This window comes from Scyliorhinus canicula, chromosome 11 (genome assembly GCF_902713615.1).
Source record: "Scyliorhinus canicula chromosome 11, sScyCan1.1, whole genome shotgun sequence".
Lineage (NCBI taxonomy): Eukaryota > Metazoa > Chordata > Chondrichthyes > Carcharhiniformes > Scyliorhinidae > Scyliorhinus > Scyliorhinus canicula.
The window spans coordinates 89,156,634-89,182,384 of NC_052156.1; the positions used below are offsets into that span (position 1 = coordinate 89,156,634).

General features: G+C 47.8%; 1 protein-coding gene across 1 annotated transcript in view; it reads right to left on the bottom strand.

Moving 5' to 3' along the window:
• Positions 1–25,751, bottom strand: part of LOC119973182 (metabotropic glutamate receptor 3-like) — a 90,473-nt gene that overhangs the window by 15,186 nt on the left and 49,536 nt on the right. The gene's annotated exons all lie outside the window — the stretch shown is intronic.

The window sequence follows — 25,751 nt, forward strand, 5'->3', positions numbered from 1 at the left end:
CCCCTGGCAATGCGTTCCAGGCACTCACCACCCTCTGCGTAAAATACTTTGCCCCACGGGCCTTTAACCTGTGCCCCCTGGTGACTGACCCCTCCACCCTGGGAAAGAGTGCCTGCCCATCCACTCTATCCATGCCCCTCATAATCTTGTAGACCTCTATCAGGTCGCTCCTCAACCTCCGTCTTGCTAATGAAAACAGCCCAAGTCTATTCAGCCTCTCCACATAGCTGACACCCTCTAGGCCAGGTAACATCCTGGTAAACCTCCTCTGCACCCTCTCTAAAGCCTCCACATCCTTCTGGTAATGTGGCAACCAGAATTCTTTAAAAAAAAACATTTAGAGTACCCAATTATTTTTTCCAATTAAGGGACAATTTAGAATGGCCAATCTACCTATCCTGCACATCTTTGGGTTGTGGGAGTGAAACCCACGCAGACACAGGGAGAATGTGCAAACTCCACACGGACAGTGACCCAGGGCAGGGATTTGAACCCGGGTCCTCAGCGCCGTAGGCAGCAATGCTAACCACTGTGCCACCGTGCTGCCCGGCAACCAGAATTCTGCGCAATATTCCAAGTGCGGCTTTACCAAGGTTCTATACGACTGTAGTATGACTTGCTAGTTTTGTAACTCGATGCCCAGTACAATGAAGGCAAGCACTCAGGGCAGCATGGTGGTGCAGTGGTTAGCACAGCTGCCTCATGGCGCCAAGTCCCAGGTTCAATCCTGGCTCTGGGTCACTGTCTGTGTGGAGTTTGCATATTCTCCCCGTGTTTGCATGGGTTTCGCCCCCACAACCCAAAATGTGCAGGGTAGGTGGATAGGCCATTCTAAGTTGCCCTTTAATTGGAAAAAATGAATTGGGTATTCTAAATGTATTCCGTATGCTTTCTTGACTACCTTGTCCACTTGTGTTGCCACCTTCAAAAATCTGTGGACCTGCACACCCAGATCTCTCTGACTTTCCATATTCCTAAGCGTTTTGCCATTTACGGTATATTTCCCCTCTATGTTAGACCTACCAAAATGCATTACCTCACATTTGTCTGGATTAAACTCCATTTGCCATTTCTCTGCCCAAGACTCCAACCTATCTATGTCCTGCTGTATCCTCTGACAATCCGCAACACTATCTGCCACTCTACCAGCCTTGGGGTCATCCGCGAACTTACTAATCAGACCGGCTACATTTTCCTCCATATTGTTTATGTATACTACAAACAACGGAGGCCCTAGCACAAATCCTTGTGGAACACCATTGGTCACAACTTTCCATTCAGAAAAACACCCTTCTACTGCTATCCTTTCCCTTCTGTGACCGAGCTAGTTCTTGCCACCTCACCTCTAATCCCATGTATCTTACATTTTGTACCATGAGGCACCTTGTCAAATTCTACACCTTCCAATTGCTCCTGTTATGGACGATAGGTGGATAAGGTTCCCAGTGAATTCTGCCCATTACAACCCAACTCCTGACTGCTGTTCTACCTCAGCTCAAATCCTGTCGTGGACTTGGCAATCCCAGTTCGAGACCTCACATCTGACAGTAGGAAATGCTGCGAATCTAATCGTTACCATTACAATCAAATCAGAGCGAGTTGCCGCCAGTTAGAGTTGCCGGCACTGAGTGTCAGGGTGTCTTCTGTTAACAAAGATACATAGTGTGGGCTATCACACCACTGCCTTTAGATATACATTAATACCCTATCCTCACCCCACCCTACAAACAAGGAACAAGAGGATGCCATTCAGCTCCACGTTTTGCTGCAATATTCAATTAGACCATGACATGACCTGGCCCTCAGCCCCATTTTCCCACTGTTACTGCAGGGTTCCTGGTAGTCTTCCCCAACAAACATCTGTCAGTTTCAAGCTCCAATTGTCTTTTTTTAATAATCTTTATTGTCACAAGTAGACTTACTGTGAAAATCCCCTAGTCACCACATTCCAGCGCCTGTTCGGCTACACGGAGAGAGAATTTTGAATGTCCAAATGACCTAACAGCACGTCTTTCAGGACTTGTGAGAGGAAACCGGAGCACTCGGAGAAAACCCACGCAGACACGCGGAGAACGTGCAGACTCCGCACAGACAGCGACCCAAGCGGGAATCGAACCTGGGACCCTGGCGCTGTGAAGCAACAGTGCTAACCACTGTCGTATTTCCCTCCACTCCATCCACAAGGACTATAGGTTCTTCATCCTGCTTGTAATGGTAATGATTGGATTCGATGAACCCAGGGCTACAGTTGAGCCTTTCCGTCTCTATCAGAACTGTTAAGTTAGTGAAGACTGTCTCTTCTTTTACCCATGTTGGCTGGTTTAATCTCTTGACTGGGTTACTCTGCCCTTTTGGGACATACATCATGTGAATAAGCTGGGAAATCTGATTAGTTATGTACCATCCTTCGAAACTCATCCTTTCAGTGCCTTAGTGATCCATCAGATACATCTATCATGTTTCAAAGATCTCCAGTCATTCTGCCCAGTGAATTATTATAAACATTTAGCAAAGTTCTGCAGGAAATATAGAAAAATTGAAAATGCTAGAATTACTCAGCAGGCCTGGCAGCACCTGTGAAGAAAGAAGCAGAGTTAATGTTTCAGGTCAAGGACCTTTCATCTAGAGGAGGGATAAATACCAACAGCAGAATCATTCGCCTTGAGTTCCCACCAACAAAATGAACAGCAGTTATTATCTGAAATTGTTGAAGATTGTGTCCTGAAGGTTGTAAAGTTCTTCCTAACATTTATTTTAAATTCACTTTTAACTCCTTTAAATTTAAATAAAATGCACAGTCTCAAAGGTAATTGTCACAATATGTGGACATTGTAGAGTACATAAAGGGTTAATGTAATGTTACTACTCTAGTCACTAGATGGTGCAATAGAGCAACCATATAAATATCACAGGCTGGATTCTCCGTATCCGAACGCCGAAATCATGTTCGGCGACGGGGCGGAGAATCCGTTTTCCCGCACAAAATCAGGACCGGCTCCGCTTCCGCTATTCTCCATCCCCCAAAAAATGGCGTACTCGGGGAGTACACGCGCCGAGTATCCACCGTCTCAGGCAATGGCTTGAGGCCAGCCCCGCTATTCTCCGGCCCTGACCAGCCACATTCCCGACGGCGTGGTTCTAATATGGTCCTGCCATTCGGGAACCTCGCATGGCAGCTGGGGACTCAGTCTGGGGCCGCCACAGTTGGGGGGTGCGATCGGAGGGCAGGGGAGGCTTAATTCAGGACTGGAGCTATGTGTGCGGGCAGTCCGGGTTGGGCGAGATGCTGATACGGGGCACTATTTCGGCGGTCAAGGTCCGCCATGGAGCACGGCGCAGCTGCTGGAAGCCACCGCCATGCGCATGCGCGACCTCTGACCAGAAGTGTGGATGGGCTGCATCGGCAGCTGGAGCTGCGAGCTCTACGACATCTACCTTTTTTTTTTAATTTAGAGTACCCAATTATTTTTTTCCAATTAAGGGGAAATTTTGTGTGGCCAATCCACCTATCCTGCACATCTTTTGGGTTGTGGGGGTGAAACCCACGCAGACACGGGGAGAATGTGCAAACTCCTCACGGACAGTGACCCAGGGCCGGGATTCGAACCCGGGTCCTCAGCACCGTAGGCAACAATGCTAACCACTGTGCCACCGTGTTGCCTCTACGACATCTACCTGTTATCCCCCTGCAAGACGGTGAATCTGTAGCGTTTTGATGCCAGTTTTCCTGACGTAAAAGGCCACAGTTTTCACGAGGACGTGGGGGACATAGTCTCAAAAATAGAGAATCCAGCCCCACATGCCTCCTTGACTTCTGGGAGAGAGTGGGAGAGAGCAAGAGAAGTAGAGACAGAGTAGGTGTTAGATAGTTTAACTGATAGCATAGTTTAGTATTGTCGATGCATAGTGTAAACTTTATTTAACTATTTCCTTTGTAATATGTTCAAATCTAATTCAGTGTAGTGTAATAAATTAGCTTTGTTTGTTAAACACTGCTTGCTGTTCTTTGTTAACACTACAGCCATCACCATCCTGAGACAACAAAAATAAAGAACACAACAGTAATCATCCCTGGATTTCTACCTGAACCACAAGCAAACTGGCAGTGGGTCGAACAGATTGAAGAGTTAAATGCATGGCTGAAAGACTGGCATGGGGAAGAAAGGGTTACATGGGACACTAATGCTCAGGAAAGAGGGAGCTGCTGTGTTGGGATAGGTTTCACTGAAACTAGATTGCGACTAATGTCGCAGTGAAATGTGCAACAAGGACTGTGGATGGGGCTTGAAACTAATGGGTAAGGGGGGGGGGGGGTAGGAGGGTTTAGGTGAAGGGAGATTTCAAAATCCAAAGAGGGAAATTGAGACAGTTGTTGGAACCAACTATTCTACGGACACGTGCTTGTAGGATTAGAATAGCGGTTTTAATATACTCACAACAGAGCCAGCCTGTTAGCCATTGAACTTTTGGTGAACTGGCCGGCTGACCATGTGGCACTGATCTTTATGCAGCAGCTCCCGTGGGAGGAGTCCAGGGCGGAGCAAGGGAGAAGCCCAGTACAATTCTCGAGCATTCCCAGAGCTACTCCCCCGGTGGTCAGGTAGTGCAACTGCACTTACAATATAGACACATGTATATACAGATTATAATCCGGTGTGAATCACATTCACCACATTCACCCCCTGTGAAAAAAATCGAGTCCAGCGGGGGTGGTGGCTCACAGAGTTAGTCTGTCCGGTGGTTGAACTGTTCTTTTCGCTCTGTGGAGCACCGGGGTTGCAGCCTCTTGCGGTGGCTGGGTGGTTGTTGAGAGCTGGGGTACGATGGCAGACTCCGGGGCGGGTCTCGTCCGAACTTTATACACCTATGGCTCGACCGGAGACTCCCCAGCTGGGGCGGGCTGGTTCTGGCGCGTGGAACCGGTGGGGTGAGTTTGCGGAATCGGGGGCGCGAGGGGGCGGCAGCATAGGGAATGGGGTAAGGGGTTCCTCAGCGGGGGTAGGGGGGTCTGGAACCAGCGGGTGCCAGATCCCGAAGGGATACTGTGTCCTGACGACCGTCCAGGAACTCCACGAATGCGTACTGGGGGCTGGAATGGAGGAGGCGCACCTTTTCAACAAGAGGGTCTGTTTTGTGCGCCCTGACGTGCTTCCTCAGGAGGACAGGGCCTGGTGTCCTCAGCCACGCCGGAAGTGAGACTCCCGTGGTAGTGCCCCTAGAGAAAATGAAGAGTCGCTCGTGAGGGGTTTGATTTGTAGCTGTACAGAGGAGGGATCTGATTGCGCGACTTCTTGCCATTGGGAGACTTGGAGTTTTCTAGACCGGAGGGTCAGTAGGACGGTCTTCCAGACCATCGCGTTCTCCCTCTTCACCTGTCCGTTCCCCCTGGGGTTGTAGCTGGTAGTCCTGCTCGAGGCGATGCCCTTGTCGAGCAGGTACTGACGCAGCTCGTCGCTCATAAAGGACGAACCCCGGTCGCTGTGCACGTAGCTGGGGAAACCAAACAGGGTGAAGACACTATGCAGGGCCCTAATGACTGTGTGGGAGGTCATATCAGGGCATGGAATGGTAAAAGGGAATCGGGAGAACTCGTCGATGATGTTGAGGAAATAAATGTTCTTATTAGTGGAGGGGAGTGGCCTTTGAAATCGATCGCAAGGCGTTCAAAGGGCCTAGAAGCCTTGACCAGGTGGGCCCTGTCTGGTCTATAGAAGTGCGGTTTGCACTCTGCACAGATCGGGCAGTCCCTGGTGACTTCCTCGTTGGAGAAAGGCAGGTTTCGGGCTCTGATGTAGTGGGCGAGCCGGGTGACCCCTGGATGGCAGAGGTCAACGTGGATTGCTTTCAGACGGCTGATCTGCGCGCTGGCGCATGTCCCGCGGGATAGGGCATCCGAGGGCTCGTTGAGCTTCCCCGGTCGATATTTAATATCGTAATTATAGGTGGAGAGTTCGATCCTCCACCGAAGGATTTTATCATTTTTATTTTGCCCCTTTGAGAGTTGTCAAACATAAAGGCAACCGATCGTTGGTCGGTGATGAGGGTGAACCTCCTACCTGCGAGGTAGTGGCTCCAGTGACGAACAGCCTCCACGATGGCTTGTGCTTCCTTCTCGACTGAGGAGTGTCGGAGTTCTGAAGCGGATAGGGTACGGGAGAAAAATGCAACAGGCCTCCCTGCCTGATTTAAAGTGGCTGCTAGAGCTACCTCTGAGGCGTCGCTCTCAACCTGAAAGGGAGTGGATTCATCCACCGCCCGCATGGCTGCTTTGGCGATGTCCTCCTTGATGCAGCTGAAGGCCTGGCGCGCCTCAGCTGACAGGGGAAATCGTGTGGCCTTAAAGAGTGGGTGGGCTTTGTCCGCATATTGAGGGACCCACTGGGCGTAGTATGAGAAGAACCCCAAGCACCGTTTGAGGGCCTTGGGGCAATGGGGGAGGGGGAGTTCTGAGAGAGGGCGCATACGGTCCGGGTCTGGGCCCAGGACTCCGTTCTCTACGACGTAGCCGAGGATGGCCAGTCTGTTTGTGCGGAAAACGCATTTCTCCTTGTTATAAGTGAGATTTAATTTCTGTGCCATTTGGAGAAAACGGTGGAGGTTGGCGTTGTGGTCCTGCTGGTCATAGCCGCAGATGGTAACATTGTCCAGATACGGAAACGTGGCCCACAGCCCGTACTGGTCTACCATTCGGTCCATTGCTCGTTGGAACACCGAAACCCCGTTAGTGACGCCGAAGGGAACCCGGAGGAAATGGAAGAGGCGGCCATCGGCCTCGAACGGCGTGTAGTGGCGGTCCTCCGGGCGGATTGGGAGCCGGTGGTAAGCAGACTTCAGATCCACCGTGGAAAATACCCGATATTGGGCGATCTGATTAACCATGTCTGCAATTCTGGGGAGGGGATACGCGTCTAGGAGCGTAAAGCGATTTATGGTCTGGCTATAGTCGACGACCATGTGAAATTTTTCCCCGGTCTTGACGACCACCACCTGAGCTCTCCAGGGACTATTACTGGCCTCTGTGATCCCCTCACTGAGCAGCCGTCAGACCTCCGATCAGATAAAGACCCTATCCTGTAGGCTGTATCGCCTGCTGCGAGTAGCTACTGGTTTGCAATCTGCAGTGAGATTGGCGAAGAGAGGAGGGGGAAGATGCGCAGTGTGACTAGGCTGCAGATAGTGAGTGGGGGCAGGGGCCCGCCGAAGCTGAGGGTAAGGCTCTTGAGGTTGCACTGGAAATCCAGGCCTAACAAGAGTGGCGCGCAGAGGTCGGGCAGGACATAAAGTTTAAATTTCGAATAACTAGCGCCTCGAATTGTGAGCGTAACAACGGTGTGTCCTTGGATTTGGACTGAGTGGGAGCCCGAAGCGAGGGCGATAGTTTGGCTCACCGGAAAAATAGAAAGTGAACAGCGTCTTACCAGCTCTGAATGTATAAAGCTCTCGGTTCTCCCGGAGTCAAAGAGGCATGGCGTGCTGTACCCGTTGATCTGGACCTCCGCCATCGAACTTCGTAGGTGCTTGGGGCGGGATTGATCCAGGGTGACTGCGCTGAGTTGCGGGTAGTCGGCGGCTCGATCAGCTGGAGTGGCCCCGTGATGACTGCCCTCTGAGTTCGTAGTCGTCGAGGTGAGTTTCAGAGTTTGAAGGGGATGGATCCCAAGATGGCCGCCCCCATGAGTCGCACATGGCCGGCCGCATGGAGGAGGATTGCCAAGATGGCTGCCGCCATGAGTCGCACATGGCCGGCCGCATGGAGGAGGATTGCCAAGATGGCCACCCCCATGAGTCGCACATGTCGGGTGGGGGCGGAGTCGGCATACAGGCTGCAGCATTTCGAGGCCTGCAGGCCTGTGAATTCAGGGAACAAGTGCTTTGAGCAGTGGGAGGGTTAGAGGCTGGGGCGGAACAAGTGCTTTGAGCCGTGGGAGAGTTAGAGGCTGGGGCTTTCTTCACCAGACACACTCTGGCATAGTGTCCTTTTCGGCCGCAGCTGTTGCAGGTCGCGTTACGGGCCGGGCAGTGCTGCTGCGTGTGCTGGCTTTGGCCACAGAAATGGCAGGCTGGAGCAGCCGAGTAGCTGGCTGGGGCACCAGAGTAACTGGCTGGGGCAGCAGAGTAACTGGCTTTGGCAGCGCGGTAGCTGGGGGGCCGTGTGGCACAGACTTGGGGGGACTGTTGGTCGGGGGTCCACGATGAGGTCACGGGGTCCGCGGGAAACGAGGTGAGGCTGCGGAAGGAAACTTCCATAGTGGTAGCAGCCTCCACAGTAGTGTCTAAGTCCTGGGCCCCCTTTTCTAGCAGTCTTTGGTGTACATAGTTAGACCTAAGGCCCACCACGAAAACGTCCCGCACAGCAAGCTCCCTATGTTCAGCCGCGGTAATGGCTTGATAATTACAGCCATTGGAAAGATTGTTCAATTCCCTTACAAACTCGGCTAGCGTTTCTGTACGCCGCTGACAGCGAGTCGTAAACACGTGGCGTGCATAAACCTCGTTAATGGGCCTAACGTATATTTTGTCCAATATCGCCAGCGCTGCGGTGTAAGAACCGGCCGGATTTAGCTGTGTGGAGATTCTGTGGCTTACCCTCGCGTGCAGTAGGCTGAGTTTTTGTTCCTCCATTGTTCCGGCAGTGCTGGCTTCTGTCAGGTAGGCTTTAAAACATCTCAGCCAGTGGGAGAAAATTTCCTTAGCCTCTGCATCCTGCGGGTCGAGTTCTAGGCGTCCGGGCTTGAGGGCTGCTTCCATGATTTCTTCGACTGTTTCCTGAGTATATTAAATTGTTGGAACCAACAATTCTATGGACATGTGCTTGTAGGATTAGAATAGCGGTTTTAATATACTCACAATAGAGCCAGCCTGTTAGCCATTGAACTTTCGGTGAACTGGCCGGCTGACCATGTGGCACTGATCTTTATACAGCAGCTCCAGGCGGAGGAGTCCTGGGCGGAGCCAAGGGAGAAGCCCAGTACAATTCTCGAGCATTCCCAGAGCTACTCCCCCTGGTGGTCAGGTAGTGCAACTGCACTTAAATATAGACACATGTATATACAGATTATAATCCGGTGTGAATCACACTGTTAGCTCAGCAGAATGGGACAGGAAGAGACAGAGAGTTTAACTCTGATAGTGCATCTGCGAAGAAAGTCCATGCAAAGAAGAACAGTTAGAAAATAGTAAATAGCTCTTTACCTGAATGCACAGAGCGTCCGTAATAAGATGAATGAACTAGCAGTACAAATACAGATAAAAGGTTCAGATCTAATCACCATTAGAGACACATGCAGCAGGCGCCCAATCACCGAGAAGCTCTGTGTAATAGCAAACAATCAGGGGCGGGCTGATAGGTGATGAGAAAGCCACCCGGGAATATTACAGGCCACGCTCCCCATCTGTAAATCAATTGATGGGAAATTTATAATATTTTTCCCTTAGTTAAAAGGTGACCAAGGCTGGGAAATAAATATTCTCGGGTATTCAACATATTTTGAGATGGACCGAATAGTAAAGGAGGCGTGGTATCCCTAACAGTAGATAGAAGAACAGTAGTGAGAAATGATCTTGGCTCAAAAGATCAGGAAGTAGAATCGGTCTGGGTGGAGAATAGGAATAGCAAGAGTCAGAAACTGATGGTAGGAATATTTCATAGATTTGCACCTCGCCCACACCAACAAATATTTTGTGTCTGTCTTCACAATAGAGGGCACAAGTTACACACCAGAAATAAAGGGTAACCGAGAGGCTAAAATGAATGAGGAAATTAAAGTAATCAATATCAGCGGAGGCAAAAGACTGGAGAAACATAATGGATTAAAATCAATCAAATCTCCAAGACCTGTGGATATCAGTCACATAATTGCAGAATTATTGCAACACAGAAGAAGGCCATTCGGCCTTGCACTGGCTCTCTGACTGAATACTACACCTAGTACCATTCCCCTGCCTTCTCACCGTGCCTTTTCACTCGCTGCGTCAAAAAGGTTCTCCTCATGTTGCCAGTGCCTCTTTTGCCAATTACTTTAAATCTTTGCCCTCTCATTCCCGATCCTTCCACCAATGGGAACAGGTTCCCCCTACCTATTTTGTCCTTACCCCTCATGATTTTGAATAACTGTATCAAATCTCCTCTCAGTCTTTTCTTTTCCAAGGAAAACAATCCTAACGTTTCCAATCTGTACACCTAACTGAAGTTCATCACCCCTTGAGCCATTCTCATTGATCCTTTCTGCCCTCTCTCTGATGGGTTCACATATTTCACAAAATGTGGCACCCAGAACCGAACAAACTTATTCAAAACATTGGGGTATTAAGTTTAATATGATTTCCCTGTTCTTGTACTCTACCTGCCCTTAATAATGAAAAAAAAAATTTAGACATTGTGGACATCGTTGGCTAGGCAATTAGTTATTGCCCATCCCTAATTGCCCTTGTGAACATAGAACATACAGTGCAGAAGGAGGCCATTCGGCCCATCGAGTCTGCACCAACCCACTTAAGCCCTCACTTCCACCCTATCCCCGTAACCCAATAACCCCTTCTAAGCTTTTTGGTCACTAGGGGCAATTTAGCATGGCCAATCCACCTAACCCGCACGTCTTTGGACTGTGGGAGGAAACCGGAGCACCCGGAGGAAACCCACGCACACACACACGGGGAGAACGTGCAGACTCTGCACAGACAGTGACCCAGCGGGGAATCGAACCTGGGACCCTGGCCCTGTGAAGCCACAGTGCTATCCATTTGTGCTACCATACTACCCCTAGGTGGTGGTGAGATGTTTTCCTGAACCGCTGCAGTCCATGTGTTGTAGGAATGCCCACAGTGTTGTTGGAAAGGGAGTTCCAGGATTTTGACAGCGAAGGAATGGTGAGATATTTCCAAGTCAGGATGTTGTGTGGCTTGGAGGGGAATTTGCAGTTGCTGGTGTTCCCAGGTATCTGCTCTTTTTGTCATTTAATTGGTAGAGGTCATGCAAAAGCCATGACAATTCAACCTGGTAAATGACTGTCCAGCATTCTACTTTCGATCATCAGAAGGTGATGGAAGGGATCTTCAACAGCCCTTTCAAGAGACACTCACTCACTGACGCTCAGTTTGGGTTCCGCCAGGGCCACTCAGCTCCTGGCATCATCACAGCCTTGGTTCAAACATGGACGAAAGAGCTCAACACCAGAGGTGAGGTGAAAGTTACTGCCCTTGACATTAAGGCAGCATTTGACCATGTATGGCATCAAGGAGCCCTAACAAAACTGGAGTCAATGGGAATCAGGGTGAATACTCTCCACTGGTCAGACCCATACCGAGCACAAAGCAAGATTTAGAACATAGAACATAGAACAGTACAGCACAGAACAGGCCCTTTGGCCCTCAATGCTGTGCCGAGCCATGATCACCCTACTCAAACCCACGTATCCACCCTATACCCGTAACCCAACAACCCCCCACCCCTTAACCTTACTTTTTTTTAGGACACTACGGGCAATTTTTAGCATGGCCAATCCACCTAACCCGCACCTCTTTGACTGTGGGAGGAAACTGGAGCACCCGGTGGAAACCCACGCACACACTGGGAGGACATGCAGACTCCGCACAGACAGTGACCCAGCCGGGAATCGAACCTGGGACCCTGGAGCTGTGAAGCATTTATGCTAACCACCATGCTACCGTGCTGCCCCCTGACCGGCTTGTTGGAGATCAATCACCTGAGCCCTGGGACATCACTCCAACAATGTGAATTTGCTGGTAAGAAAAAATAGTGTTGTGTGTGCCTCTGTAAGTAAACAATGCAAGTTCCAGTAATTAAAACCACAATCAGATAGAGGAATTTCAGGCACCAAGTCTTATTATCTTGCTGGATGCTATACTTTGACTAGGCAAAACTGACCAAAATAATTGTTACCTTTCCCAGTTTTCCAAGAATGATTCAAAACAACATTTTGTAGAAATTAACTGGACACCTTCATTGTTCCTTTCACCATACATCAAATACCTTTCACATAACCATTAATTATGCAACCCAAATATTTACTATAAATACATGAACATATTTTGAATAGGTTTGATTCATTTTAGATTTGCTTCAAACCTAACAAGTCTTATACACGCTCTGAGGTTAAGGTAACTTCAACGGGCGGCATGGTAGCACAGTGGTTAGCGCTGTTGCTTCACAGCGCCAGGATCCCAGGTTCGATTCCCGGCATGGGTCACTGCCTGTGCAGAATCTGCATGTTCTCCCTGTGTCTGCGTGGGTTTCCTCCGGGTGCTCCATTTCCTTACACAAGTCCCGAAAGACGTGCTTGTTAGGTGAATTGGACATTCTGAATTCTCCTTCTGTGTACCCGAACAGGCGCTGGAATGTGGCGACGAGGCGCTTTTCACAGTAACTTCATTGCAGTGTTAATGTAAGCCTACTTGTGATGATAAAGATTATTTTTATATTTGATAGATATCCTTTCCTTCTTTAAAAGCATTATATTTGTAGCAAATAAAGTTTACTTTTATCTTTATTAGATATAAAAGCTGGAAAACTTTTCTCTTTCAGGATTTATCTAGTTTTGCGATTTATATTTTTATCTAACATTGAACTACATACTTGCTTATTATAATAAATTTTCATGTGTTTTAAAATTTAAATTGTCTGTATCAATAAATCAAGGAACCTGTTTCCTCCGGGTTTCCTCCGAGTGCTCCGGTTTCCTCCCACAGTCCAAAGATGTGCAAGTTTAGGTGGATTGGCCAGGCTAGAATTGGTCTTAGGGTGTCCAAAAAGGTTAGGTGGGGGATAGGGTGGAGGTGTGGGGTTTAAGTGGGGTGCTCTTTCTAAGGGCCGGTGCAGACCCGATGGGCCGAATGACCTCCTTGTGCGCTGTAAATTCTATGTTTTGTTGTAACCTACATGAGCCCCACGGGGCCGGGCCGATTAGGCTCCCTGTGAGTCTCGTGGATCACAAGCTTCGCTACTGAAGGCCGGAGCCTCCTGATCAGCGGGAGAGCAAACTGGAATATAAAAACCTCTGTCCGGGTGTGGGCTAGGCGCACGCATTTAGTCCTTTCTGGGACCAGTGTACATCGAGTCTTCGTTCTTCTGCAAATAAATCTTTCGATCCTTATGCTTTCTGTGTGTCTGTTTCTTTAAAGTCAACAGAACCAAACTCCTATTCCTTTTTGCTGGGGGAATATTTACTGGGGAGTTTCACGTGGACGCTTATAATATCTCGAAAATTACAAAATAGCTAAAAACTAATTGAAAATATGATGATCGGGAAGAAGGTAATAATTAATTACATTCTTCTCCTTTGGTTGGAGTCTGTTTTGGCATAACGCATCCAATTATGTGTCTTGGAGTCTGAATCCTTCTGGTTGAATTTGAGGGACGTTAATCAGGAAGTGCACCTGATCTCAAATAGCCCCAAAAATGCGACTTAAATTTAATACAACACAGTCTAATCACCTCCCCTTGACATTCAATGACAGTAACATTGCCAAATCCCCCACTAATAACACCCTGGCAGTCACCATTGACCAGAAACTGAACTAGACCAGTCATATAGGACAGAGGCTGAAAATTCTGCACTTCCTGATTCCCCAGTCTTTTTGCCACAAGACACAAGTGAAGAGTGTGACTGAATACTCAACACTTGCCTGGATGAGTACAGCTCCAATAACACTCAACATCCAAGACGGCACGGTAGCACAGTGGTTAGCACAATTGCTTCACAGCTCCAGGGTCCCAGGTTCGATTCCCGGCTTGGGTCACTGTCTGTGCGGAGTCTGCACGTTCTCCCCGTGCCTGCGTGGGTTTCCTCCGGGTGCTCCAGTTTCCTCCCACAGTCAAAAGATGAGCAGGTTAGGTGGCTTGGCCATGATAAATTGCTCTTAGTGTCCAAAGAAAAGGCTGGGTGGGGTTACTGGGTTACAGGGATAGGGTGGAGCTGTGGGCTTAGATAGGGTGCTCTTTCCAAGGGCCGTGCAGACTCGATGGGCTGAATAGCTTCCTTCTGCAGTGTAAATTCTATGAAGACAAAGCATCCACCCCATCCACCATGTTAAACATACACTTCCTCCATCACTGGCATGGTATGTACCATCCACAAGATGCACAGCAGCAACTTGCCAAGGCTCCTTCAACAGCACCTTCCAAACTCGTGATCTTGGCCACCTAGAAGAACAAAGGCAGCAGATACATGGAAATACCACCACCTGCAAGTTCACCTCCAAGCCACTCAGCATCCTGACTTGGAAATATATCAGCATTCCTTCACTGTCACTGGGTCAAAATCCTGTAACTCCCTCCCTGACAGCATGGTGGATGTACCTACACCACATGGATTACAGAGGTTCAAGAAGGCAGCTCACCCACTATCATTTCTTAGCGAGTGATGGCATTGCCAATGTTGTGTCATCAGCAAATAGTAACTCATAAATTAGGCCTTTCCATTTTGATTGTGGCACACAGTTATGCCAAGTTGAACAGATTGCTGTCAGCTCTTGTATCCAGGTCTACACCCTCACTTGAGTCACCATATCTGGACAATAACAACACGGAGAAAATTATATAAGAACATAAGAACATAAGAACTAGGAGCAGGAGTAGGCCATCTGGCCCCTCGAGCCTGCTCCGCCATTCAATTAGATCATGGCTGATCTTTTGTGGACTCAGCTCCACTTTCCGGCCCGAACACCATAACCCTTAATCCCTTTATTCTTCAAAAAACTATCTATCTTTACCTTAAAAACATGTAATGAAGGAGCCTCAACTGCTTCACTGGGCAAGGAATTCCATAGATTCACAACCCTTTGGGTGAAGAAGTTCCTCCTAAACTCAGTTCTAAATCTACTTCCCCTTATTTTGAGGCTATGCCCCCTAGTTCTGCTGTCACCCGCCAGTGGAAACAACCTGCCCGCACCTATCCTATCTATTCCCTTCATAATTTTAAATGTTTCTATAAGATCCCCCCTCATCCTTCTAAATTCCAACGAGTACAGTCCCAGTCTACTCAACCTCTCCTCATAATCCAACCCCTTCAGCTCTGGGATTAACCTAGTGAATCTCCTCTGCACACCCTCCAGCGCCAGTACGTCCTTTCTCAAGTAAGGAGACCAAAACTGAACACAATACTCCAGGTGTGGCCGCACTAACACCTTATACAATTGCAACATAACCTCCCTAGTCTTAAACTCCATCCCTCTAGCAATGAAGGACAAAATTCCATTTGCCTTCTTAATCACCTGTTGCACTTGTAAACCAACCTTCTGTGACTCATGCACTAGCACACCCAGGTCTCTCTGAACAGCGGCATGCTTTAATATTTTATCGTTTAAATAATAATCCCGTTTGCTGTTATTCCTACCAAAATGGATAACCTCACATTTGTCAACATTGTATTCCATCTGCCAGACCCGAGCCCATTCACTTAACCTATCCAAATCCCTCTGCAGACTTCCAGTATCCTCTGCACTTTTCGCTTTACCACTCATCTTAGTGTCATCTGCAAACTTGGACACATTGCCCTTGGTCCCCAACTCCAGATCATCAATGTAAATTGTGAACAATTGTGGGCCCAACACGGATCCCTGAGGGACACCACTAGCTACTGATTGCCAACCAGAGAAACACCCATTTATCCCAACTCTTTGCTTTCTATTAATTAACCAATCCTCTATCCATGCTACTACTTTACCCTTAATGCCATGCATCTTTATCTTATGCAGCAACCTTTTGTGTGGCACCTTGTCAAAGGCTTTCTGGAAATCCAGATATACCACATCCATCGGCTACCCGTTATCTACTGCACTGGTAATGTCCTCAAAAAATTCCACTAAATTAGTTAGGCACGACCTGCCTTTTACGAACCCATGCTGCGTCTGCCCAATGGGACAATTTCTATCCAGATGCCTCGCTATTTCTTCCTTGATGATAGATTCCAGCATCTTCCCTATTACCGAAGTTAAACTCACTGGCCTATAATTTCCTGCTTTCTGCCTATCTCCTTTTTTAAACAGTGGCGTCACGTTTGCTAATTTCCAATCCAACGGGACCACCCCAGAGTCTAGTGAATTTCGGTAAATTATCACTAGTGCATCTGCAATTTCCCTAGCCATCTCTTTTAGCACTCTGGGATGCATTCCATCAGGGCCAGGAGACTTGTCTACCTTTAGCCCCATTAGCTTGCCCATCACTCCCTCCTTAGTGATAACAATCCTCTCAAGGTCCTCACCTGTCATAGCCTCATTTCTATCAGTCGCTGGCATGTTATTTGTGTCTTCCACTGTGAAGACCGACCCAAAAAACCTGTTCAGTTCCTCAGCCATTTCCTCATTTCCCATTATTAAAACTCCCTTCTCATCCTCTAAAGGACCAATATTTACCTTAGCCACTCTTTTTTGTTTTATATATTTGTAAAAACTTTTACTGTCTTTTTATATTCTGAGCAAGTTTACTCTCATACTCTATCTTACTCTTCTTTATAGCTTTTTTAGTAGCTTTCTGTTGCCCCCTAAAGATTTCCCAGTCCTCTAATCTCCCAGCAATCTTTGCCACTTTATATGCTTTTTCCTTCAATTTGATACTCTCCCTTATTTCCTTAGATATCCACGGTCGATTTTCCCTCTTTCTTCCGTCCTTCCTTTTTGTTGGTATAAACCTTTGCTGAGCACTGTGAAAAATCGCTTGGAAGGTTCTCCACTGTTCCTCAACTGTTCCACCATAAAGCCTTAGCTCCCAGTCTACCTTAGCTAGTTCTTCTCTCATCCCCTTGTAATCTCCTTTGTTTAAACACAAAACACTAGTATTTGATTTTACTTTCTCACCCTGTATTTTAAATTCCACCATATTGTGATCGCTCCTTCCGAGAGGATCCCTAACTATGAGATCATGAATCAATCCTGTCTCATTACACAGGACAAGATCTAGGACCGCTTGTTCCCTCGTAGGTTCCATTACATACTGTTCTAGGAAACTATCGCGGATACATTCTATAAACTCCTCCTCACGGTTGCCTTGACCGACCTGGTTAAACCAATCGACATGTAGATTAAAATCCCCCATGATAACTGCTGTACCATTTCTACATGCATCAGTTATTTCTTTGTTTATTGCCTGCCCCACCATCTCTTTACTATTTGGTGGCCGATAGACTACTCCTATCAGTTACTTTTTCGCCTTACTATTCCTGATTTCCACCCAAATGGATTCAACCTTATCCTCCATAGCACCGATGTCATCCCTTACTATTGCCCGGATGTCATCCTTAAATAACAGAGCAACACCACCTCCCTTACCATCCACTCTGTCCTTCCGAATAGTTTGATACCCTCGGATATTTAACTCCCAGTCGTGACCATCCTTTAACCATGTTTCAGTAATGGCCACTAAATCATTGTCATTTACGATGATTTGTGCCATCAACTCATTTACTTTATTCCGAATACTACGAGCATTCAGGTAAAGTACACTTATGTTGGTTTTTTTACCTCTGTTTTGAATCTTAACATCTCCAGTTTTATTCCTTTTGTTATTACTGGGCCTATTCACTGTGCTCCCCTCAGTCACTGTACCTTGTACTGTCGCCCTTATGGATTTCTGACTATGTCTTCTCTGCCTTGCACTTTTCCCCTTACTTCCTTTTGTTTCTGTCCCTGTTTTACTACCTTCCAACTTCCAGCATTGGTTCCCACCCCCCTGCCACATTAGTTTAAACCCTCCCCAACAGCTCTAGAAAACACCCCCCCTAGGACATCGGTTCCAGTCCTGCCCAAGTGCAGACCGTCCGGTTTGTACTGGTCCCACCTCCCCCAGAAGCGGTCCCAATGCCCCAGGAATTTTAATCCCTCCCTCTTGCACCATCTCTCGAGCCACGCATTCATCCTATCTATCCTGACATTCCTACTCTGACTAGCTCGTGGCACTGGTAGCAATCCTGAGATTACTACCTTTGAGGTCCTACTTTTTAGTTTAACTCCTAACTCCCTGAATTCCGCTTGTAGGACCTCATCCCGTTTTTTACCTATATCGTTGGTGCCTATGTGCACCACGACAGCTGGCTGTTCACCCTCCCCCCCCCAGAATGTCCTGCAGCCGCTCCGAGACATCCTTGACCCTTGCACCAGGGAGGCAACATACCATCCTGGAGTCTCGATTGCGTCCACAGAACCGCCTGTCTATTCCCCTTACGATCGAGTCCCCTATCACTATAGCCCTGCCATTTTTCTTCCTGCCCTGCTGTGCAGCAGAGCCAGCCATGGTGCCATGAACCTGGCTGCTGCTGCCTTCCCCTGGTGAGCCATCTTCCTCAACAGTATCCAAAGCGGTATATCTGTTTTGCAGGGAGATGACCGCAGGGGACACCTGCACTGCCTTCCTACTCTTGCTCTTTCTTTTGGTCACACATTTTCTATCTCCCTCAGTAACCTTCACCTGCGGTGTGACCAAATCGCTAAACGTGCTATCCACGACCTCCTCAGCATCGCGGATGCTCCAAAGTGAGTCCATCCGCAGCTCCAGAGCCGTCAAGCGGTCTAACAAGAGCTGCAACTGAACACACTTCTTGCACGTGAAGGAGCCAGGGACAGTGGACGTGTCCCTGAGCTCCCACATTGCACACAAGGAGCATGACACGGGTCTGGGATCTCCTGCCATGTCTTAAACCCTTGGTAAACTTAAACAACTACAATTTCAAAATAAAATAAATAAATTAGACAATGAAAAGAAAAAGAGAGACTACTTACCAGTCACTTACCAGGGTTAAAAAGCACCTCCTCACACTCTGCACCGAATTACCTCACTGCACCAAATTACCAAGTTTCAATCCTCCACTCTGTATGAGTCTCACTCCGGATGAGTCTCCTGGAAAGTGCTCGCTTCTTTCCAGGAGACTATGAAGAGAGTTGGCATTGGGATGCAGCCCTGCTTTACCCCCACTGCTGATCTTGAAACCATCTGATGATTCTCCATTGTAACTGAAAAAACACTGCATGTTCTCACGGAAAGTAGAAATGAGGCGCAAGAGTCCAGGTGAGAAACCTATTTTCCACAGCAGTTTAAAGAGTCTCTGTCTGCTGACCATGTTGAAGGCCTTTGCGAGTTCTATGAAAGCAACGTAGAGTGATCTGCACTCTTCATATAATTTCTCCTATCTCTGCTGAAGTGGAAAAACTGTGCCAACTATTGATTTGATGCGAGCAAAGACCTTCCCCATAATGCTTACAAGGGCATGCCTTGGGAATTCCGCACACCACAAAATTCCCACAGATCCTAAAATACGCAGACACCACATCATCCCAAAATTGCTCTGAACCTCGACATTCATAGAAACATAGACAAATCTATACATTCCAATGTTTTCATGTAATCCAGAATTTCTACACCCACCAACTTTTCCACATAACCCCAAAATACCTCATATACCCATCAAATCCAAATTTTCTCATGCCTCAACATTGCACATTCCACAACAACCCTACATAGTTCAAAGTTCCTAACCATCCCAACATTTCCACAAAGAATGGCATGTCTATACATTTCAAACTTCCTACACATCACAAATTTCCTACAAATTCAATATTCCTACAGACCCCAACATTCTAATACAGCCCAATGTTCCCATAGACCCCAACAATCTTAAATAGCCCAATATTCCATTAGGTCCCAACATTCCAACACAGGCCAATGTTCCCATAGATCCCAAAAATCTTACATAGCCCAATATTCCATTAGATCCCAACATTCCAACACAGCCCAATATTCCCATAGATCCCAACAATCTTACATAGCCCAATATTCCATTAGATCCCAACATTCCAACACAGCCCAATATTCCCATAGATCCCAACAATCTTACATAGCCCAATATTCCATTAGATCCCAACATTCCAACACAGCCCAATGTTCCCATAGACCCCAACAATCTTACATAGCCCAATATTCCATTAGATCCCAACATTCCAACACAGCCCAATGTTCCCATCGATCCCAACAATCTTACATAGCCCAATATTCCATTAGATCCCAACATTCCAACACAGCCCAATGTTCCCATAGATCCCAACAATCTTACATAGCCCAATATTCCATTAGATCCCAACATTCCAACACAGCCCAATGTTCCCATAGATCCCAACAATCTTACATAGCCCAATATTCCATTAGATCCCAACATTTCAACCAACACAGCCCAATATTCGAATAAACCCCAATATTGCTACAAACGCAATATCCGATGGACCCTACCATACCAACTCAGCCCAATATTCCATTAGATCCCAACATTCCTCCACAGGTCAATATTCTAATAGACCCCATTATTCCTCCATCCCCATATTTCTATCAACCCCGAACATTTCTACACATCCCAATAATCCTCTGGACCCCAACATTCTGACATAGCCCAATATTACTTTGGAACCCAACATTTCCACACATTCCAATGTTCCTATACACCTTAACGTTCCTACACAGCCCAACATTCCTATGGATCCCAACAATCCTACACAGCCCAATATTCCTATGCACACCAACATTCCAACACAGCCTAAAGTTCCTATAGACCCCAACATTCCAACACAGCCTAAAGTTCCTATAGACCCCAACCTTCCTACACAGTTCAATATTCCTATGCACACCAACATTCCAATACGATTCAATATTCCTAAAGATCCCAACATTCCTACCAAGCCTAATGCTCCTATAGACCCTAAGATTCATACACATGCCAATATTCCTGCAGAACCCAACATTCCTAGACTGCCTAATATTCCAATAGACCCTAACATTCCTCCACCCCCATATTCATAGAGACTGTAACATTCCAACATAGCCCAATATTGATATAGAACCCAACATTCCTGCACAACCTCATATTCCTATACTCAGCAACATTTCTCCACCACCAAATATTCCTACACACCCCAACTTTCCAACACCGCCCAGTGTTCCTATATACCTTTAATTTCCTACATGTTGCTATAGATCCCAAAAATCCTACAAACCGAATATTCCTGTAGACCCTCACAGCCCAATACTTCATCAGACCCCAAAATTCCTACACAGCCCAATATTCCTGTAGAATCCAATATTCCTACAGAGCTCAATATTGCTATGGACCCCCAAATCCCTAAAATGCACAATATTCTAATAGACCCTAAAATTCTTACACCACCTAATAGGCCTAACGATTCCTAAATTTCTCATGGCCCAATATTCCTTTCTTTAAAAAATATTTTTATTCAGGTTTTGACATTTTATTGCAAACTTTACATAACAAGACAAGGCCAACACATATATTTACAAAAGATTAGTGCCACTGTGGTTGAGGCAGTAATTTACACTGTCATGTGAGTGTCCCTTTAATAAAGGTTTTTGTCTTATCACATGGCTTCAGTGATGTCATTTTGTGGGTGGAGCTGAGCCGTGGCTTTCAGCTGTTTTTACTTCCACTTTCAGATTTGACTGTGTGGACTCAGGGAGAAAGACACGTTTTATTCCTGTCTTTTTATTTTTATTTTAAATATCTGTTCCAGTAAAAAAAAACATTGATTATAGCCACCTGCTTGGTAACTTAAAACATATAGTTTGCTTTCCCGAAGTGTTTAAACCTGTTGGTGAGACCGGGTCAGAATCTCAGGAAAAGCCAGTCTTATTCAAGTGAGAATGCACAGTGCTGGGCCACGCCCTTAAAAGAGGATTTTGGTTTATGGGATTTTGTTTTTGAATTGGAACAGTCAAGGGGGAATTCATTAAGTGTTATACATAGATTACTGTACCTGTGGGGTCTCTTTATGTTTGTAATTGATAACAATTCTTGCTGTGTGTTTATATAAATGTTAACTAAGTTCTTAGAATAAAGCTTATTTTGATTAAAGTGTCGAGGAAGACTGTTGAATCAGACCTGAAGGGCAGGCTCTTGTGCTCATCCTAGCCAAATTCAACAAAAAGTTATAAGTCAGGTGAACTCCATAATACACTTTGGAGTTTCTAAACCCTGGCCCATAACAATACGCAAACTGTCCCTTGCGGGTTTTCTTCTCCTCTACCTGTCCCGTGTTTTCCTTGGATGCTTTCATCCCCAAACCGACCAACCCAACCCCCCCACTCCCCCCATGTTCTTCCTTCCTGCCTTTCTTTTCCTTATTTTGTGACTTATCATGGCTCCTTCTCCTCCTCCCCCACCCCGCCTGCCCCTCTCACTACTTTATTGATTGCTGGTTCTGAACATGTCTTGGAACAAGTTGGTGAACAGCATCCACATCTTGTGGAATCCTTCCTCCGATCCTCGGATGGCGTACTTAATTCTGCCAGGTCGGACAGTCAATCTGCAGCCTTGGTTGGTGCTGCTGATCGTCAGCTGAGCAGGAACCTTCGGCTGTTGATCAGGGAGGTAAAGGCAAGGGCATCAGCCCCCTGCCCGTGAAGAGCTTTGGCTGTTCTGATACCCCAAAGACCACCACTAATGGGCACGGCTCCACCCTCCATCCCACAACCCTGGACATGGCCTCAAAGAAGGATGTCCACTACCCAACAAGTCTGGGACAGGAGCAGAACATGCGGGTGGGGTTGGCTGGGCCTCCAATGCACCATTCACACTTGTTCTCCACCTGCGAGAAGAACCCGCTCATTCATATTCAGATTAGGTGTGTCATGTGAGCCACCTTTAGCTGCATTAGGCTCAGTCCTGTGCATGTGGAGGTGAAGTTTGCTCTGTGTAATGCTTTAATCCAGAGTCCTTCCCCCATCGCCCTGCCTAGTTCTTCCTCTCATTTCTTTCTTGTCTCATTCAGGGATGAGCGTACCTCCTATAATAGTCCCAGGGATGAGCGTACCTCCTATAATAGTCCCAGGGATGAGCGTACCTCCTATAATAGTCGTCCATACATGTCCAAAAGATCCCCTCTACTAGTTCACTCACGTTTAGTAGACCTTCCAGTAATGAGTGTCCTGGTATCTGGGGGTACGTCATTGTTTCCTTGCGGAGGAAGTTTTTGACCTGTATGTATCTCAGGTCGTTCCCTCTCGGGAATTGGAACTTGTCCGTACGTTCCCCCAAGGTTGCTATTTGACTGTCAGCGTACATGTCCCTAACCGTTAATGTCCCCTCCGTCCATCTCTACCCTTTGAAGGAGGCTTCCATTGTTGCGGGGTGCAACTGTGATTTTGGTAGATGGAGGCCAAGTTGGACAACTCGGTCAGTCCGAAGTGCTGTCTCATTTGATTCCACGATCGGAGTGTGGCCATTACCACTGGGCTTTTTGAGTATCTGGCTGAGGGGCCGCGGGGGTGCTGCAGTTATGGCCGGAGCTCGAAGGGATGTCCCCGTACAGGAGCTCTCCTCCATTTTGACCCACTCCGTTCCCGGTTCCTAGACTCATCCCCATACCCTTTCTGCGATGACTGCCCAGAGGTAGAACTGGAGGTTCAGGACGACCAGGCCTCTCACATTCCTCCTCCTTTATGGGACCATCTTCCTAATCACCGGGCTTTTCCTCCCCAAACAAAAGGCGTGATTAGTTTGTCCACTGTGTTGAAAAAAGCCTTGGGGATGTAGATTGGGAGGAATCTGGACAGTACATTCATTTTGATTGTCTGCACTCTATCTCTGTCAGGGAGACTGGGAGTGGGCCCAACCTTTGAAGGTCCTTTTAACTCCCTCCAGCAGATTCATCAGGTTCCATTTGTGGTTCTGTGTCCAGTCATTGGTTATTTGGATCCCCAGGTATGGGAATTTGGTCTGGGCCAGTTTGACCAGCGTTTTCCCCAGCTCTGCTCCTCCCCCCTGTGGATCCACAGGGAAGATTTCCCTCTTACTCAGGTTTAGTTTGTAACATGAGAAGGCTCCGAATTTATCCTTCCCATGCTGGCCAGGGAGTTCAAGTTATAGAGCAGCAGTCAGCAAACATTTCTCGCGGGTGTAGGGCCAGAGCTGAAATGAAGTATGTCGGCTATTGCAATGTGCAACATGTCGTAACCAGCGTTCTACACACACCTCCCTCATTCCACCTCCCTCCTACCCCCTGATTCCTCCTCTGGGCCTGTCTACCCCTCTTGTTCCCCCCACCTCCCTGCACCCCTGTGGCCCCCCCATAGTCTCCCCCCCCCCCCCCCCCCCCCCCAAACCTAGACTTTTACCCCCCCCCCCCCCCCCCTTCTGTCAGGCACTTCTCCCCATCGGGAGCTGTGCCATGGCGCCCCCATTCCCCCCTGTGCTAACATGGTCGCACGTGAGGTGGTCCCCTGCCTGGGAGCAAACTTTACCTTCCTCACCTGTGGTGTTCTTCTCCCCCTCCCTCTCCTTTCCCGTTTCTGCACCTTCCCACTCACACCACCTCCTTCTTGGGACTTGTAACAGATTGAAAACCAATAAAAGCAAATTACTGCAGATGCTGGAATCTGAAACCAAAAAGAAAATGCTGGAAAATTTCAGCAGGACTGCCAGCATCTGTGGGGAAAGAAAAGATCTAACGTTCCGAGTCCAGATGTCCCTTTGTCAAAACTGACTCTCCCTACTGGCTGCTCTCCCTTTTCTCTCCCTGAGATTTTCTAGCATTTTCTTTTTGGTTTCAGATTGACAACAAAGCTGTTTTATCCCGTGCAATTGTCCCTTAAAGTTTGTTCTCATTGCTGCTTCTGCCTTCCCATTCCGTGCCTGCACACAAATCCACCCACTCGGCCGGTGCAATGAAATAATGTTCTTCTCCTTGAAAGATTACCCAGTGTTTGGCCGGGTACAACATCCCGAACTATACCCTGACCTTGTGTACGACCGCCTTGGCTGCATTGAATTCACCCAGGCGCATGGCCAGATCTGCCCCAATGTCCTGGTAAGGTAAAGTAGCCATAGTCCCAGATGACCACCAGAGGCTTTCCTCTTTGAGGGACAGCTGACTGGTGGTGATTTAATCTGAAGATCACCATACCTCAGGGGCATGGCTGAGAAGGCGGGGCCTACATGAATAACCTCAGCCGGTACAGGATTTAACCCACGCTGTTGGCCTCGCTCTGCACTACAAACCAGCTGTCTAGCCAAGTGAGCTAGATACGCCCCCGGCCTGGTATATCCTGGTATACCCGGATCCAGTGTCGCTCCCATTTACAGGACCATGCCTATCTCGCCCAGTTTAGGATCCTCTCTCTATCCTGGCCCCGTGGCTGCTCTTCCACCTTTAGCCTCGGCCGGTGTTACCTGTGGGCTCTGTCTATCTCTGGAGGTTTGGGGAATTTCTCTCCCCTCCCCCCCACTCCCCCCGCAACCAGTTTACCCAGCATCTGGACCACGTACTCTGTGGGGTTCCTGCCCTCAATACCCTCCGGTAGGCCCTTAATGCAGAAACTCTAGTGGTGCGACCGAATCTCCTGATCCTCTATGTTCCCCTTGTGTCCTCCTTGTGTCTCCACCAACCTTGCCACCTCAGTTTCCGATGAGGCGATTCAGTCAGTTTGATCGGTCGCTGCTTTTTCCAGCTCCCTTATCATCCCTTCCTCCGCCTCAACCATAGATCCGTCTTTTCCAGCACCTCCTTGAAGGGGTTCAGGGCATCCGCGACCGCCGCCTTCACCATTGCCATCATCTCCAGCTTAATAGGGTCTCTGTGCTTCAGGAGCTCCTGCGTGATGCGACCATCAATTCACTCAAGACACGAGTAGAAGTAAACTGTGGCTTTAATCGACTTACAACTGAGCTTGCCTGCGACCAGATGAACTGAGGGCAGGCTCGCAAGACCGCAGCACTTTATACTTCCGGTTGTGGGAGGAGCCATGGGCG